The sequence below is a fragment of the Culex quinquefasciatus genome, chromosome 1 (genome assembly GCF_015732765.1).
Source record: "Culex quinquefasciatus strain JHB chromosome 1, VPISU_Cqui_1.0_pri_paternal, whole genome shotgun sequence".
NCBI classification, from domain to species: domain Eukaryota; kingdom Metazoa; phylum Arthropoda; class Insecta; order Diptera; family Culicidae; genus Culex; species Culex quinquefasciatus.
In genome coordinates, this window is record NC_051861.1 from 108,017,163 (window position 1) to 108,033,758 (window position 16,596).

The window sequence follows — 16,596 nt, forward strand, 5'->3', positions numbered from 1 at the left end:
ATTATTAAATTCAGAACCTTTTGGAAAAAAAGAACTGCAGAATTCTTAAATGATATTATTTTTGTCCCCATCATAGATTACAGAAAACCTGATATTATTGGAGTATTTTTGGAGACATGAATTAAGGTTCGACAAATTTTGAGAAGAAAAGAATACAAATTTTGTGCTTCGATTTTTCTGCGTAACTCGTTAAGTACGAACTGTATTAAAATTTTCAAATCCCTAGATTTATATTTTTTTAAGATTTTCAAAATTATATTTTTTTTATTGTTTAAATTTTTGAATTTAAACTTTATTTATTTTTTCACATCCAAATTTCTAGATGTTTTAATTTCTATTTTGAATTTCTTTTTTTGCCAAAATGTTTGTTATGGCTTTTCCCTCTGGTTTACTTCATCCTAGCAAAAATAAATTTGTCCGTAAAATTTTTGGCGTTCCAAGATTCTGCGTTCTGAGATTCGGCCTCATGCGGCTATTCTGGATCAGGAATTGTATTTATTCAATTCAACTTTATTTAATGGTTTGTCATTTTTGTGTTCCTTCTGATGGAGCAGCGCGGCAGCGCAAGCAAGTCAGAGAGGGTGAAGAAAAGCCCCAAGAAATCGCTCCCTCTCCTTTGTTCCGCTGTTCGTTAAGCTGTTTCTTAACCCCTTTCCTTCCGATCTGCATACTAGCCTTAATATTCTAAATTTTTAAATTTTAGAGTTTTTGGATTTATAAATTTAAAAAAATTTGGCTTTCGGATTTTTTTGTCTTTACCAACAAATCTTAAATCTTCAGTGCTCTCCACCAGAGGGAATTTCCCTAACAACCCAAAATCTGTTCAACTTTTCAAAATCAACCCGCGCGCGCCCTCAAGCATTCAAAAAATGGTCCGCCAGTGCGCCGTCCGGGGCTGCCCGAGCAACGACCAGGTGACGCTGTGCCATCGGTTCCCGAAGCGGAAGGAATTTATGGAAAAGTGGCGCCGCTCGCTCGCCCTCGACGGCAGCGACCCGTCGGAACTGTTCAACCGGTTCGTGGTTTGCACGTTGCACTTCCAGCCGAATGATTATCGGAACGCGGCCTCGCGGATGCTGAATCTGGTGGCGGTTCCGACGGTGAATGTGATCCCGAAGGGGGAATTTTACGACGCGCCGAGTTTGGTGGCAAAGCAGGAAAAGAAGGAATCGGGGCGGGTTTCGGAGGGGACCTTGATTGAAGTGTTGGAGGTGCAAGAGGCGGAGCTGGAGGGCAGAACCACCGTTGAAAGCGTTGAACCCGTGGACGACACGTTTGAGGTGCTATACATCGAGGAGGAGGTCAAGACGGGTGAAGGTGATCCGGAGTCGGAATCTATTGAGGTGGAAGTTCTTGAGGAATGTCCAGTTGAGGCGATGGAGCCGCCGGCTAAACGGCAATGTGTCCAGGAAGAACCACAATTGGAGCCAAGCCAGTGTGAGGTCACCCGTCAAGATGTGCAAGTTCAAACGGAAGAGGACGACGCTGAGCAACGTTTGATGGCCGAGCGGTACCCAGAATATGCCGACCTCGGCCGGTTGGAGTTGGCAAAAGAATTGCGCGAGGCCACTGAGCAGTTGGCGGAGGTGAAGAAGAAACTGGCCCACATTGAGGCCGCCCACGCCGTGGTGCGGGAGGCGTTCAAGTCGATTATGAGCTAGTTTTAATGTTTAATTTAGCAATTTAAATTAGTTTAGATTCACAAACGTGACTTTATTCAATACTAACCTGTATAATAATTAAGTACAACAAACAAAATTCAAGCTGTAATAATAATTCTTACTTTGGGAATGCAAGCAGTAATTCATCAGTCTTTTCACTGGCAGAATTTCTATCTATCTTTGGTTGAATAGCTTCTCAATAGCTCCGAGTACAAATCTAATTTGCATACTGACAATGATGAAATCGAGCACACTGACCGTGTTAATATCCACAAAACCGTGACGAACCCCTCACTGGTCCAGCTTGTTGGTCGATCGGTAGCAATCGTGGTACACCTGAATGCCCTTCCCGTCCCGATAGCGGTGGCACTTCCCCCCACAGTAAAGACACGCGCTGTAAAACTGCGGATGCGGAGCATCCGCGTAGTGTCGAATAACCTCCGCAATCGTCTCCTTAGTGAAGGTGTCCCCACACGACAGGCACTGGGCCTGCTCCGGCTCCAGACGTTCGAGGAAGCGCTGGTTGACGGCGTCGTGTTCGGTCGTCCCGGGCGATGGAGGTTGAGGTGGTGGTGGCCGCTGCACCGGGGGTGGAGGCGGGGGCGGTCGGTTCCTGGTGGCTGGTGCCTGGGCGCGGTGACCGTTTTGGGACGAGACTTGGTACGGGAAGTTGCTCATGCTTTTTGGGCTTGGCGGCGGCGACGGCGATAGTCAATTTAATTTGCAGCGAAACGAATGTTTGACAGTTCTCGTGAGGTTTGTTTTGAAAAGATTGATGGGTAAGCTATAAATAACGTAGCGTTCGGTTAAATTGGGTAGGACTGTCTTTTGATATAAACGCTCTTTTGCCATATTTTTGTTTAGATTATGGCATTGGGTTCTTAAAAATCATTGAAATTTTTTTTTTAATGATTTTAGCTAGGGAAATTCTTGTATGTTTGGCAGGTTTAAGACTCGGTCATAATTCCATCCAATTTGCAATTTTTCATTATTCAAACAAATTCTTTTGCAAATGTTTTGAATCTTTGCAAAACTTTTGATTAAACTTATAATTAATGAAACTTTTGCAGATCACACCAACCAACAAAATTTCGGCGCAGGCTCAACTCAAGGGGAAGCATGGAGTTTGGCGTCCCCAGAAACACGTGCTTTTTGAATTTTTCAAAAATATTTAGACAGGGCCGAATGGTTTTTGCCTTCCTCACCTTACTGAGTAAAGGCTATAAAATCACTCGGAAAATGAACTTTTTAATCAGACCTTCTAGGCCTACCTTCATTTGTACATATCGACTCAGAATCACCAGCTGAGCAAATGTCTGCACGCAAAACGGACATTAGGTATAAATTCCTAATTTTTAGTATTTTTTGAACTTATGTTCTAGCTTGTCAAATTATACCTAAAAATTAGTATTTTTTTCTTCCTAAAATTTAGGATTTTTTTAGAACACTGAAGTTCTTCTTAAAAATTCCTAAATTTTAGTATTTTTTTTAGTTCAAAAATTGCGATTCACGTTTTGACAAGTCAAAACAAAATAATTTCGTGGCTGTGAGTTGGTGTTCCGCGGTGCTGCTGAAAACTTCGGAACTTTGGCAAGGTAAGTGTACAGAAGAAAAGTGGTTCTCCGGTTCTGCACGGAGAACGGAACCCGGAGCATCCTTATTAGAGGAAGTGTGGCTCGCGTGCTTGTGGTAGAGGAGGAGGAGGAGGACGGAACCTTCAACTCCCGGCGGAATTAAAATAACCGCCTCTTCCATCTCGTGCTCTGGAGGACGGATCTCGGTACGGATATTTGCGGAAGAGCTGGAAAGGGGAAGTATAAACGGACCCCAACCGTGGGGATTGTGCGACCGTGGCGATTGTGGGAATGAAATCTATCTTTTTGTGATTTGGTTGGACGTTGCGGGTGTGTGTATGTATGCGTTTGTGAAAGTGTTCGTGTGTGTGTGTGTGTGTGTGTGTGTGTGTGTGTGTGTGTGTGTGTGTGTGTGTGTGTGTGTGTGTGTGTGTGTGTGTGTGTGTGTGTGTGTGTGTGTGTGTGTGTGTGTGTGTGTGTGTGTGTGTGTGTGTGTGTGTGTGTGTGTGTGTGTGTGTGTGTGTGTGTGTGTGTGTGTGTGTGTGTGTGTGTGTGTGTGTGTGTGTGTGTGTGTGTGTGTGTGTGTGTGTGAGAGATTGAAAGTGAGAGGGTGGGGTAGAGGAAGAGAAAGAGAGAAAGAAAGAGAAAGTGGGTGAGAGAAGAAGACAGGGAGAGAAAAAGTGGGAGAGAAGAGGGAGTGAAAGAGAGCGAAAATGGGAAAGGGAGAGAGAAAGTAGAAAAGGGAGAGAAAGGGGGAGTTTGTGAGAGAATGCTGGAGGGGAAGAGCGAAAGAAAATGTGGGAGAGAGATAGGGTGAGGGTAGAAGGAGAGATAGAAAGTAAGAGAGAGAGAAAGTGGGAGTGAGAGGGGCAAAGATGAAGAAAGAGAGAGATAAGAGATAAATTTGGAGAGAGAGTAGGAGATGGAGAGATAGTAGGAGAGGGAGAGATAGTAGGAAAGGGAGAGAGATAGGGAGAGAGAGAGTAAGAGAGGTAGAGAGAAAGTGAGAAAGAGAGAGGTTAGAAAATATGGGAGAGAAAGAAAGGGAGAGAGGATAGGAGAGAAAGAGAAAAAGTTGAATTGAGAGGAAGAGAAGAGAGAGATAGCAGGGAACAGGAAGAGCGAGAAAATAGAAAGAGAGGGGAGAGAGAGAAAATTTTAAAAATCTCTAATTCCAAACATTATAAAACTCCAAAAAATCCAATCTTATATTCTACAATTCCAAATATTTAAAGATTAAAATGTTGAAGTTGTAAAAATATTAAAATATTAAAATAATAACTGATATTTAAAATAAATAAATATTAAAATATTAAAGAACTAACATATTATAAAATATTATACAAAATTATAATGTTAAAATATTCAAATCATTAAATATTTATTTTAGGTAAGTACATTTATGAAAAAGTTGTGTTTTATGTAAATAAAAAAATTTATATAATTTAAAAAAAAATTATTCTTCCTGCATAGCTCTTGGAAAATACCTAATTTAAAAGTTAAAATCTGGAGTTTTTTTTGAAAAGGACCAATAAACCAAATTTTCAGTTTTTGCTTTTTGGGTGGTTTTCAATACCCCTGACTCAAAGCAGTTCTAAAAACATCCAAAAAGCAAAAACTGGAAATTTGGTTTATTGGACCTGTTAAAAAAAAACTCCAGAAATATTGAAATTAAAAAATATTAAAATATTAAAATATTAAAATCTTAAAATATTATAATATTAAAATATTAAAATATTAAAATATTAAAATATTAAAATATTAAAATATTAAAATATTAAAATATTAAAATATTAAAATATTAAAATATTAAAATATTAAAATATTAAAATATTAAAATATTAAAATATTAAAATATTAAAATATTAAAATATTAAAATATTAAAATATTAAAATATTAAAATATTAAAATATTAAAATATTAAAATATTAAAATATTAAAATATTAAAATATTAAAATATTAAAATATTAAAATATTAAAATATTAAAATATTAAAATATTAAAATATTAAAATATTAAAATATTAAAATAATAAAATATTAAAATATTAATATATTAAAATATTAAAATATTAAAATATTAAAATATTAAAATATTAAAATATTAAAATATTAAAATATTAAAATATTAAAATATTAAAATATTAAAATATTAAAATATTAAAATATTAAAATATTAAAATATTAAAATATTAAAATATTAAAATATTAAAATATTAAAATATTAAAATATTAAAATATTAAAATATTAAAATATTAAAATATTAAAATATTAAAATATTAAAATATTAAAATATTAAAATATTAAAATATTAAAATATTAAAATATTAAAATATTAAAATATTAAAATATTAAAATATTAAAATAATAAAATATTAAAAATTTAAAATATTAAAATAATGAAATATTTAAATATTAAAATACTAAAATATTTAACTATAAAAAATTAAAACATAAAAAAAACAAAATATAAAAAAAATTATAAATTTAATATTAAAAATTTAGATACATTTAAAAATTAAAATTTAATTTAAATTTTAATATTTATTTTTAGGTGTGAACATTTATGAAATAGTTGTGTTTGATGTAAATAAAAATATTAATATCATATAAACCATTGTTTTCTTCTGCCTGCATATATCTTGGATAATACTTAATACCTAATTTGATCTTTGATTATTCTTAAGTATAAGTAATTTTGGATCCCTCACTTTTTCTGTAAATACCTCAAATTTAGGTATTTATTCCTAGAAATAAGGAATAATCATGGTCCGCCATCTTGGATTATACCTAAATATTAGTAATTGTGGATCCCTCACTTTTTTCTAAAAAAAACTCAAATTTAGGTATTTATGCCTAAAAATTAGGAATAATCATGGTCCGCCATCTTGGATTATACCTGAATATAAGTAATTTTGGATCTCTCACTTTTCCAGAAAATACCTCAAATTTAGGTATATATACCTAGAAATAAGGAATAATCATGGTCCGCCATCTTGGATTATACCTAAATATTAGTCATTTTGGATCCCTCACTTTTTCTGAAAATACCTCAAATTTTGGTATTTATTCCTAGAAATAAGGAATAATCATGGTCTGCCATCTTGGATTATACCTGAATATAAGTAATTTTGGATCCCGCACTTTTACATAAAATACCTCAAATTTAGGTATTTTTACCTAGAAATAAGGAATAATCATGGTCCGCCATCTTGGATTATACCTAAATATTAGTAATTTTGGATCCCTCACTTTTTCTGAAAATACCTCAAATTTAGGTATTAATTCCTAAAAATTAGGAATAATCATGGTGCGCCATCTTGGATTATACCTGAATGTCAGTAATTTTGGATCCCGCACTTTTCCAGAAAATACCTCAAATTTAGGTATTTATACCTAGAAATAAGGAATAATCATGGTCCACCATCTTGGATTATACCTAAATATTAGTAATTTTGGATCCCTCACTTTTCCAGAAAATACCTCAAATTTAGGTATTTATACCTAGAAATAAAGAATAATCATGGTCCGCCATCTTGGATTATACCTAAATATTAGTAATTTTGGATCCCTCACTTTTCCAGAAAATACCTCAAATTTAGGTATTTATACCTAGAAATAAGGAATAATAATGGTCCGCCATCTTGGATTATACCTAAATATTAGTTATTTTGGTTGCCTCACTTTTCAGAAAATACCTAAAATTTAGGTATTTTGGTTCTACAATTATACCTAAAATATAGGAATTCTCGTACTAAAACGCTATTAGTAATTTTATTACTAATAGCCGATTAGTAATAAAATACCTTATTGCAGTCAGGTTCGATTATACCTAAAAATTAGGAATTTATACCTAATGTCCGTTTTGCGTGTGTGTGTTTGGCTGTATGTAGACATGTGTACCAAATCAATGTCACTGGAATATCTCGTCACAACACAGCTAAAAAAGTAGTAATCCAGCTGCGTGTAAAAGGCCTGGGTGTAAAATAAATATTGCATTATTTTATGCAATTTTATGTGATTTTACACCCTGAAATATTTAACCCATCAGTATGGGAAACCTACTTGACCGAAATGTCAAGCTCATATATGCGTTTATCCTACCAGATTTTCATCGGTCTGATGGCCAAGTGGGCTAAGGCGCCAGTCCTTACTGTTGGTGCTGGGTTTGAATCCCGTCGGTTTCAACTTTTTTTGTGTTTGCAAAAAATGTACATGCAGTGTGTAATATTAAGTGTTTATTTTGACGAAGGTGATGTGCATGCTTTTGCATGCGATTTTACCATCGGATTTTTTGCTGTGAAGCTCAACCGATTTTGGCCGGAATGGTTTTAATCGATCCGTCTTAACGTCCCCTAAGTTGCTATTTAAATTCATGCAGTTTTATCATGTATTAAAAAAATTATATTAAAAAAACTGTTTCATTTTAAATTGGGTCCTAAAATGAAGCTTAGATTGCTGATATTCTTGTTTACAGTGATAGAGCTTATTTTTCTGAGTACAATGACCCTTTGTACGACCATAAAGAGCTTAAAATGGATTTTTAAATCAATTTTGAAAAATTAACCTCGCGGTCCTTCTTGACAGAAAAGCTCCTACTTGACAGCTCGTTCAAAGGGGACCATAGTTGATCCATCGAAAAAATGTTGTCTTGTCAAAAAAAAAATTTTGCATTAAAATGAAAAAAAGTGATCAGAAATGGTTTTAAATCGTGTTTTTTACCGTTGTACATAAAAATTGAGATAGGGCTTTAGTACCCAATTAAAATTATGATAAAAAGGGTGGTTTTTTCATGAAACCCTCACATGTTATATATTTTTAGAAAGCATATAAAAAGACCTTTTAGGTGGAGTAAAAATTTTCAAAATTTGACTTACCTATCTTAAATTACAAGCGTTTTAAAAAATGGTCTGAATTCACATAACCTCAACTGGTCGGGTCTGATCGCCACGAAAAAGCCGTGTAGAGGGATGCCATTTTCCTCAAAGGCCGTGTCTGTATAATCTTGACAAAAAGTCTGTAGGTAGTCTGTTTTTTTACTCATCACTTATTTTTATTAGGACCTCTTAGGTGCTGCGAACGTTAGGGGAGATTCATAAACATGTGGGCACTTTAGGGGGGTTGTAATCACTTTAAATGAGAGGAAGGCATCAACCACCTGAAGGTGGATTAAGTAACGTTTTTGCCTTCCTCACGTTACTGAGGAAAGGCTATAAAATCACTCGAAAAATGAACTTCTCATTTAGACCTCCTAGACCCACCTTCATGTATACCTATCGACTCAGAATCAAATTCTGAGCAAATGTCTGTGTGTGTGGTGGGATGTTGATCAAAAAATTGTCACTCGATTATCTCTACATTGGCTGAACCGATTTTGTTCGTTTTGGCGTCATTCGATCAGTCTTGGGGTCCCATAAGTCGCTATTAAAAATGATAAAGTTAAGTTAAGTACTTCAAAAGTTATGCTAAAAAAACGAGTTTAACAAAAGTCCGGAAGATTGTAAAAAGGGTGGTTTTTGTAAGAAAACCCGTCATGCTATACATTTTTAGAAAGGTATTCAAAAGACCTTTCCAACGCGTCCAAGACATTGAAGATCTGACAAATCTATCAAAAGTTATAAGCACTTAAGTGTTATTTATACGCTTTTTGGAGGCCGGATCTCAGATATGTTAATGAAAACGTTGTCCGGAACTCTCATGCGACCTATTGTTGGATAGGTATTCAAAAGAGCTTTCCAATGCGTCTAAAACATTGAAGATCTGACAACCCTATCAAAAGTTATGAGCACTTAAGTGTTATTTACGCACTTTTTGCATTTTGGATAGCACCTTTTAAATGTGAGGAAGGCGCCAACCACCTAAATGTGGATTAAGTAACGTTTTTTTTTCAAAAGTTTGCATGTATAATTCGTTTGCTACTCCCGCATATTGCATGCAACTTTTGCTTTTATGCAACAGCGACGATCTCGAGGACGATCCGCCCTAATTATCCATACAAATTTTGGAGAAAAACCATTCGGCCAAGTCTAAATATTTTTGAAAAATTCAAAGTGCACGTCCCAAGTAACCAATCAGCACAAAAACAGGAAATTATTCAGCACTAAAAGCGCATTTAGTGTTACGCATAACAGCTAAGGAGTTTTTAAAATTGCACCAAAAGCGCATTGACAGCCGATTTGCAGCTGATTTTGGACTATATATTTCTGTTTTACAGCTGGGCCCCTACTCACTATGGGCTATTTCCATATAAGCGAGCGGCCAAAAATTATTTTTTTGCTTTTTTGTGACTTTTTTGTGTTGTTTGTACTTAGTATAATGATAACAAATGAAATTTGATATTTTTCCAAAAAAAAAGTTTAATTTTCGATTTTTTCATATATATATTTGAGGCCACATGCATTAAAGTGGTGAATTTTAATATTCTTGCTCTGTCTATTTGATGCACGGAATGGCGGTTTATGCTATGTTAAAGTTTCTGATTTACGTTCAATCTCCCTCCCCATTTTCTTGAGTTAAAATCCACCTCTCTTTGAAGACACCCCCCCCCTTCCCCTCCAATTAAAATTTGATTTTTGCGGTGTTTTAGAATTTTAGACGGTTTATTTTATGGAACATTGTATGGATTCTCGTCCACGTTTTTGGTTGTGGTTTTTCCCTGAGTTGATCATGTGATGGTTCTGCAATGTTGTAATTCTTACAAATATACTCGAAAGCAGTTCTCGCGTTTTCAGTATAGTGCTTCGTTATATCGTACAGGGACAGTATGGTATTATTATCCATACTTTCAAAAGAACACAACAACGAACTGATACGAATATTCGACGAATCGTTTCTGTAAAATACTTAGAACAGGAATTTTTAATTTTATTAAACGTACCTAAGTACCAACAAAGTCATGAATATCAAATCAATTTCAAAACATACATAGCAGGTACGTCATTTCTGCCTCCGCAGGTAAATAATGTGATTTTAACCAAGCGTATACGCGAAATCATTAATTTCCTTGCATGAATCAAAATGTTCAAAATGGCATAACTCAAAAGTGCACATAAGTGCACTTTGAAATTTGGAGACAAGTTAGGACATGGTTCAAATTTTAAGCTGCAAAATTTTCAGATCGCACAAATGCACACAAAAAAAGTACTCCATTAACAAAGTTAAAAAAACTAAATTTTGAATAAAAATCCATCTTTTTTGATTTTTATTATTTTTTTAGCATGTAAAAGTATGTTTTATAAAATATTATTGAAAAGTTGAATCAATTACCTTTCTGAATATATATAATGATGCAGGAAAAAATACATAAACAGCTATACAGTACAACTATGAAAAATAATCATTTTTTTTTTGTCAAAAAACATGTTTTTTCTTACCATTTTCGCCTTTGAAGGTCTGCAATTCAGTGAATTTTGAACCTACAACTTTCAAACTCCGGATTTTTCTTAGTTAGAATGTTTATTTTCGAAAAAAAATACCAAAAAATTAATTAGAGTATGTCAGTTTTTCGATTTATGGCCGCCTGAAACCCCATAGTGCTACTGTTGTCGATCCAACCCTGTAAGTGTCAAAAAATGTGGGAGGAACAAAAATATGTTCTCTCTCTCCCTTTCCTCGCTCTGTCCGTTCTATTTCGGGTTTGTTTACTATTCTATACAACATTACCGACTCTCAGCTGACCGAAGGGGAACCCGATTTATTTGATTGATAATGCGTTGTTGGGGATTTGATGTTGGGATGTCGGAAGTGATCGTCGATGTTTACTGGTGGTTCCTGTGCCTTTATCGTCACGCCTGTTTGGGAAATGGTTTTTTGACGGGATTGAGCAGCTTCAAATACTGTTACATTTTCTAATATAACATTCGAAATAAAATCTTTTAGTAAATTGCCTCCCTCGGAGTCAAGAGCCAGATACAGCTATAAATTTAAGAGAAAAACATGCTAACACTTAGATTGGGCTTAAATACATTTTATTGCACTTCATAGATCATTTGTTAACTGAAATTTCATCAATATACCTAATCCGAACTAAACAAAACTTTGGAGCGCTAGAACTACACTTTAACGAATTTGCGAGTGTGTCCTTCCAAACCCGAATCTGCAGCAGGAGCACCGCAAGCCTTTAATGTCTGTTGATTCCTGGCGTCTCCTATTCCGGTCAATCCTACAGAATTGAAATCGGGAATTTAGCTGCCAAATTGCGATACTGGAGGTCTCCGGGACAGCCACTGTTTTCTGGAATAAGTCCCACGGTGGAAAATACTTTGTTCCATGCATCCTGAAAGATATTTGTTCATTATAGGATAATTCTTAAGTGACAATCTTGTCTTATACTTACAAAAGTAGATTAAAAACAGGCTCCAGTTTCAATTTTTGCCAATAGAAATTTTCACGGCCATGCCATGTTTTGATTTGGTTCTTCTACGAGTAAGCGAGAGTTTGTTTTCTTTCTCGGTCGCTCTCTTTCACTCTCAGTCAAAACGTCAGACGTGTTGCCTGTTTGTTGAAAAAATATAACAGTGTTGCTAGTGACAGTTAGTAATCGCACTAAAACGGCTTTTATCAGAGCAGTTATTTTAGAGCTGATTTGTATTAATCTTTGCCGTTTTACGACTGATTAGCTGGTGAATGCTGTTTAGCAACTGATTTATGATTTTTTTTAAAGGCTGGATGGTTACTTGGGTTGTTTGTGGAGACCTCAAACCACGGACGAACGGACATGACACTGGGTTTCAAAAAGCGAAGCAGGCTTTCTTTTACTTTTTCTTGGCGAAAACCTGCGCAAGCGAGATCGCTTACGTCAAAATCTTCGCGCCACGTGGTTTGAAACGTAAACAAAGCCAGCAGATGCTGCAAACTCATGGGCATTTTATAAAATGGTCGTATGAATTTATATTTAAAATACCATTTCTATAAAATTTCCGACAATTCTAGTATCCATGATAAATTACCTAGAATCATAAAGGCAAACTAAATACCAAAACACTGTTTCTAGCACCATACTAAAGGACCATCCATAAACCACGTGGACACTTTTTTGGGAATCTGTTACCCCCCCCCCCCCTCTCGTGGACAATTGGGTACTAAAATGAAGCTTAGATTGCTGATATTATTGTTTACAGCGACAAAGCTTATTTTTCTGAGTACACTCAAACCCCGATGGGTTGACACCAACTGTTGTCAAACGAACGGGGTCTCGTTTTAGTTTGACACCCCTTTTACACGGAGTTCACACACACTACCAAACGTTTGTTTTGATAGTGTGCGTGAGTGCCATGTAAAAAGTGACAGTTCGTCACTTTTTAGTTTGACTTTGACCAACCAACGGGGTACAAACGAGGGGTGGTTCACTTCTGCCTTGGTCGAGCGTTGACATTCCTTTTTAAAAAAAATTCGGCGTTCGCTCCTCTTTATTTCACCTTATCCAACCCTATCTGACCTTTTTTGCTTTAACGCGCCTTAGCTCGCCTTTTCTGTTGCCTTTTCTTGCGTTCGCACCTCAGACTGCTCGATTTTTTTGACAACGAGAACTGTCAAGAGCAAATGACAGATCTCGTTGTCAAATCAGTCGAGCAGTTTGTTTTGATCTTTTCATTTTTCACGTTCACATTTGTTGGCCAAAGGAACCTGTGCCGCGGAGTAAATGGTATTACGCGGCTACCGGTGGCCAAGCCGGAGGAGCATCTGATAATAAGCTAGTCAGTGGCAGGGAGAAATCATGGTCAATTCTAGGTGATCACGCTTGATTTTTACTGTCGGCAACTGGGCGGAAGAAGATGACCGTCCATGAAAATCGTGCAAAATGGTCGCCACTAGAAAGGACATCGAAAAGGCCGCGACCCTTCACCAGAACCGCGTCACGCTGACCTTGCGCAATGTCCGCAGCCTGGAGAAGGTGTGCGCTGACCTGCGGTGATGGTTCCAAAAAGATCGCTACCAGATGCGCCTGCACAAGCGTATCATCGATCTGCACTCGCCGTCCGAGATCGTCAAGCAGATAACCTCGATCAACATCAAGCCAAGTGTAGAGGTCAAGGTCACCATCGCCGATCCTTAAGCTGGATAGTTCCACCACAATCCGGAATGTGAAGCAGATTTCCGGCGATGGCCGGCGGTAGAGAGCGTAAAAGGTCCAACGCGGATATTTGAGGCCTTTGCTGCTCCGGCTGGGCGTTTGCAAACACCAACACGCAAATAAACTTTTGTATTAAAAACTTTCACAAAACAAAACACAAAATGAATTCCTTCAGTGAAACCCACAAAGTACAAATCGCTCAAAAGGCCGGTCACATCTTCAGATTAGATTACTTCATCGGCATTGCTATTCAACTTCCCCATGTGAGTCCACCACGTGCATAGAAAGAAAAGTGTTGCATGTCGATGATTTTATATTGCATGACTTTATTTTCTAATTTTTCTGAATAAAAACGTGCAGAAAAGTGTAAGAGGTTTTTCCATACAATTATTAGTATTATTAGTATCGTTTTTTTTGTAAACCCTATTAAATCCTATTAAAATATCGCCGTGTCGAGTTCGTTGATGTACTTTTGAAACTGATGTCATATGCGGATCTGAGTTGAGTTGAGTCGTTCAGTGCAGATCAGGTTCCCGTACTCTGCGCCTTGTAGTTAATGAACCTTTTCGAATATTTACTCAGCTCCAACCTTTTTTTCGTTCAGCTGCTTTCTTGGCTCAAACTGCCAGACAATACTGGCACACGTTATGCACGTTCTTCAACGGCTCCGCTTCAACCTGGACTAAAATATGTATCCTGGTGGCAATCTGTGATGCTCTCCTAGTCTGGCGGTCATCAAATCATCGAAGGTCGACGACCGCAATCCAAATTCTACGCAGGTACCTGCATCTCAGCACCCTGAAGGTTCTTGTGCTTTCGTGCAAGCTGAAGGTGCCGCGGTGGTAACAGGCCACGCAACCAGAATTCTACCGGAAGTCCGCCGTAGAGAGGACGGCCCTCCTGAACACGGTCGAGTTGCGGAAACGCGGGCTGCTGCTGGGACGCGCACAAAAAACTGCCAGGAGGACGACTCTTCGGAACGCGGGCCACTGCTGGGAGGATGACCTTCCGGAACGCAGACGAGTTGCCGAAACACGGGCTGGCTAGAAAGCACAAAAACCACTGCCGGGAGAACGAGCTGGAAACGGTTGAAAAAAAAAAACAGATACCAAAATAAACATCGTTTGGCGGAGGAGCACCGGGGGCGCTTGAACCTACGGCATATCCGGTCGACATGATTGGAAGAATGTGGGCAGCGATGGAGATCGGAGCATTAGCTGTTGGACTTGGAGAAGAGGTTTGTCCTGGAGTCGGTGTGTAGGTCGGCGCTCCGTTGGTTTTTATTGGACGATATCGAGGCACTGGTCGAGATCGACGTGGTCGGAGGTCCGTGCGGTTGGCTTAGCGTGGGATATCCCGAACCTGGATTTTTTTGCTGGGTTTGCTCCGCATCGACCGCGAACCCTTTTCGCCACCACCCGCGGCGGACGCTTCGTCTGTAGGATCGTCGTGTTTGTCGCGTTTGTCATCGGATCGTCCGCGCCTCCTTCGGCGGCCTTGCATGCCCAGTTGACTACTTGGCCTGCTCCTCGTTCAGATACAGGCCGGAGGCGGTCACCTCGACGGTGCCCTTACCGATCCGGACCACGTACAATACTTCGTTGATGGTTTCGTTCCGCTTGACCTCGTCGACGAAACCGACCTCGTAGGTGTCGCCTCCGGTGAACGCGTGTACGGCGTGGCCGACGATCGGGAGCGTGTCCTTGTCGCCGATCACGATGACGTCCTTGGAGAGGGCCTTCGAGGCACCGTCCTCGAACAGCATCATGAACTTGTTGTCTCCCTTGTGACCTTGCCTGCATTGTACTTTGGGTCGGACCACCGCGCCATACAGCACAACCAATCGTCCTGGTTCACTTGCGGTTCCGGCTCGGCAGGTACGGGTGTGTCCGGTTTCTGCTTCTTGGCGCTCTTCGAGGAGGCTTGCTTCGACTTCGGACTCGGTGCGGGGTCGCTTCATTCCTCGACCACATTTCGGTGGTTGTTTTGGGCGTCTTTGCGTTGGAACTGCTTTGGTCCAGTTCCGCGTCCGATAGCTCATCATCCTTGCTGAGCGCCCGCTTGATCTTGGTGAATTCCTCGATCATCAACTTGGCCCCTCGGACGGTGTGCTTAACCTTGAATAGTGGTGCCTTCGACTGGCTGGAGATTGTCCCCGAACTGTCCGTTGCGCTTGAGTGTGAATCGGCGGCCGGTCTCGCCGAAGGCAGCTGGAACGGGCCAAGACTTCCCACGCTACCATTGGAGGATTGCTTTGACGAGTCAATTCCTGTTAGATATTGGGTGGACTCGGCCAAACCGGGCGCTGCCAGCTTGTTCTCGATCACCTTCTCCACCGACAAGAACTGCAACTCCGTTCCGTCGAACCATACGCTGACCTCGTACAGCGCATCCTCGGAAGTCAGTGCCTGGGTGAGGTCAAGCTTGTTGGCGGCGGTGGTTGTCGTTGTGGTCGAGGCTGCAGTGGTCGTCACATTTGCTGGCGTCTGCACGGCAGATTTATCGTCTAGCTCGGATCCTGACGTGGAGGAGATTCCGTTGAATTTGGGCGTTGCTGGCGTACAGGTTGGTCTCCTCTGCGAGAGAATAATATTCATTAAATAACACTTCCCTGCAATCCAATCTCCCACCCGGTGCAACAAACCTGTACACGAATCGACCTCCGACGATTTCAGACTGCTTTCTTCTTTCACCGACGAGGCAACAGATTCCTTGCTTGTTTCGGGAGCATCCTTCTTGAGCTCCGGCTCCTTCGCTGCAACAGCCGGCCGTTGAATTGTCCGCCACGATGGCGCCGTGCTCCTTCTCGTCCTCCTGGTGGCTGTTGTCTACCGAGGGTCGCGTAATCTTGCTCACGCTCTCCGAGCTGATTTCGAACTGCTTCTGGATCGGCCGCGTTTGGTGTGCTGCTTCCGTTCGAGATCAAATCCAACCGCTGCTTTAACCGGTCGGTCATTCTGTCCGAGCTGGGCAGCGAACACTCGATGCTGTCGTCCAGCACCTTGGACTCATCGGCGGCCGGCGCCGGCGGCACTTCCTCAGCGTCCGTATACAGAAACACGCCAAAATCACCGAGTTTCTTGTTGCTTTTTATTTTGACAATCAAACTGCTAGAAAAAAATCAAAACAAAACACCGAGTTGCCAAACTTGGGGAAAAACTGCTCGATCTGTTTTGGCAGGGTTGCAAGATCGATTTCTTGTAGCTTTTCGTTCGAGCAGAAACAAGCCGCCCTACGAGCGCTAACGCGCGTTAGCTTGCCTTTTCATGCCTTCTCGTGGCGTTGTG

General features: G+C 39.3%; 1 pseudogene; it reads left to right on the forward strand.

Moving 5' to 3' along the window:
- The first annotated feature begins 12,948 nt into the window (after positions 1 to 12,948).
- Positions 12,949 to 13,428, forward strand: LOC119765351 (annotated as a pseudogene).
- The last annotated feature ends 3,168 nt before the right edge of the window (positions 13,429 to 16,596 follow it).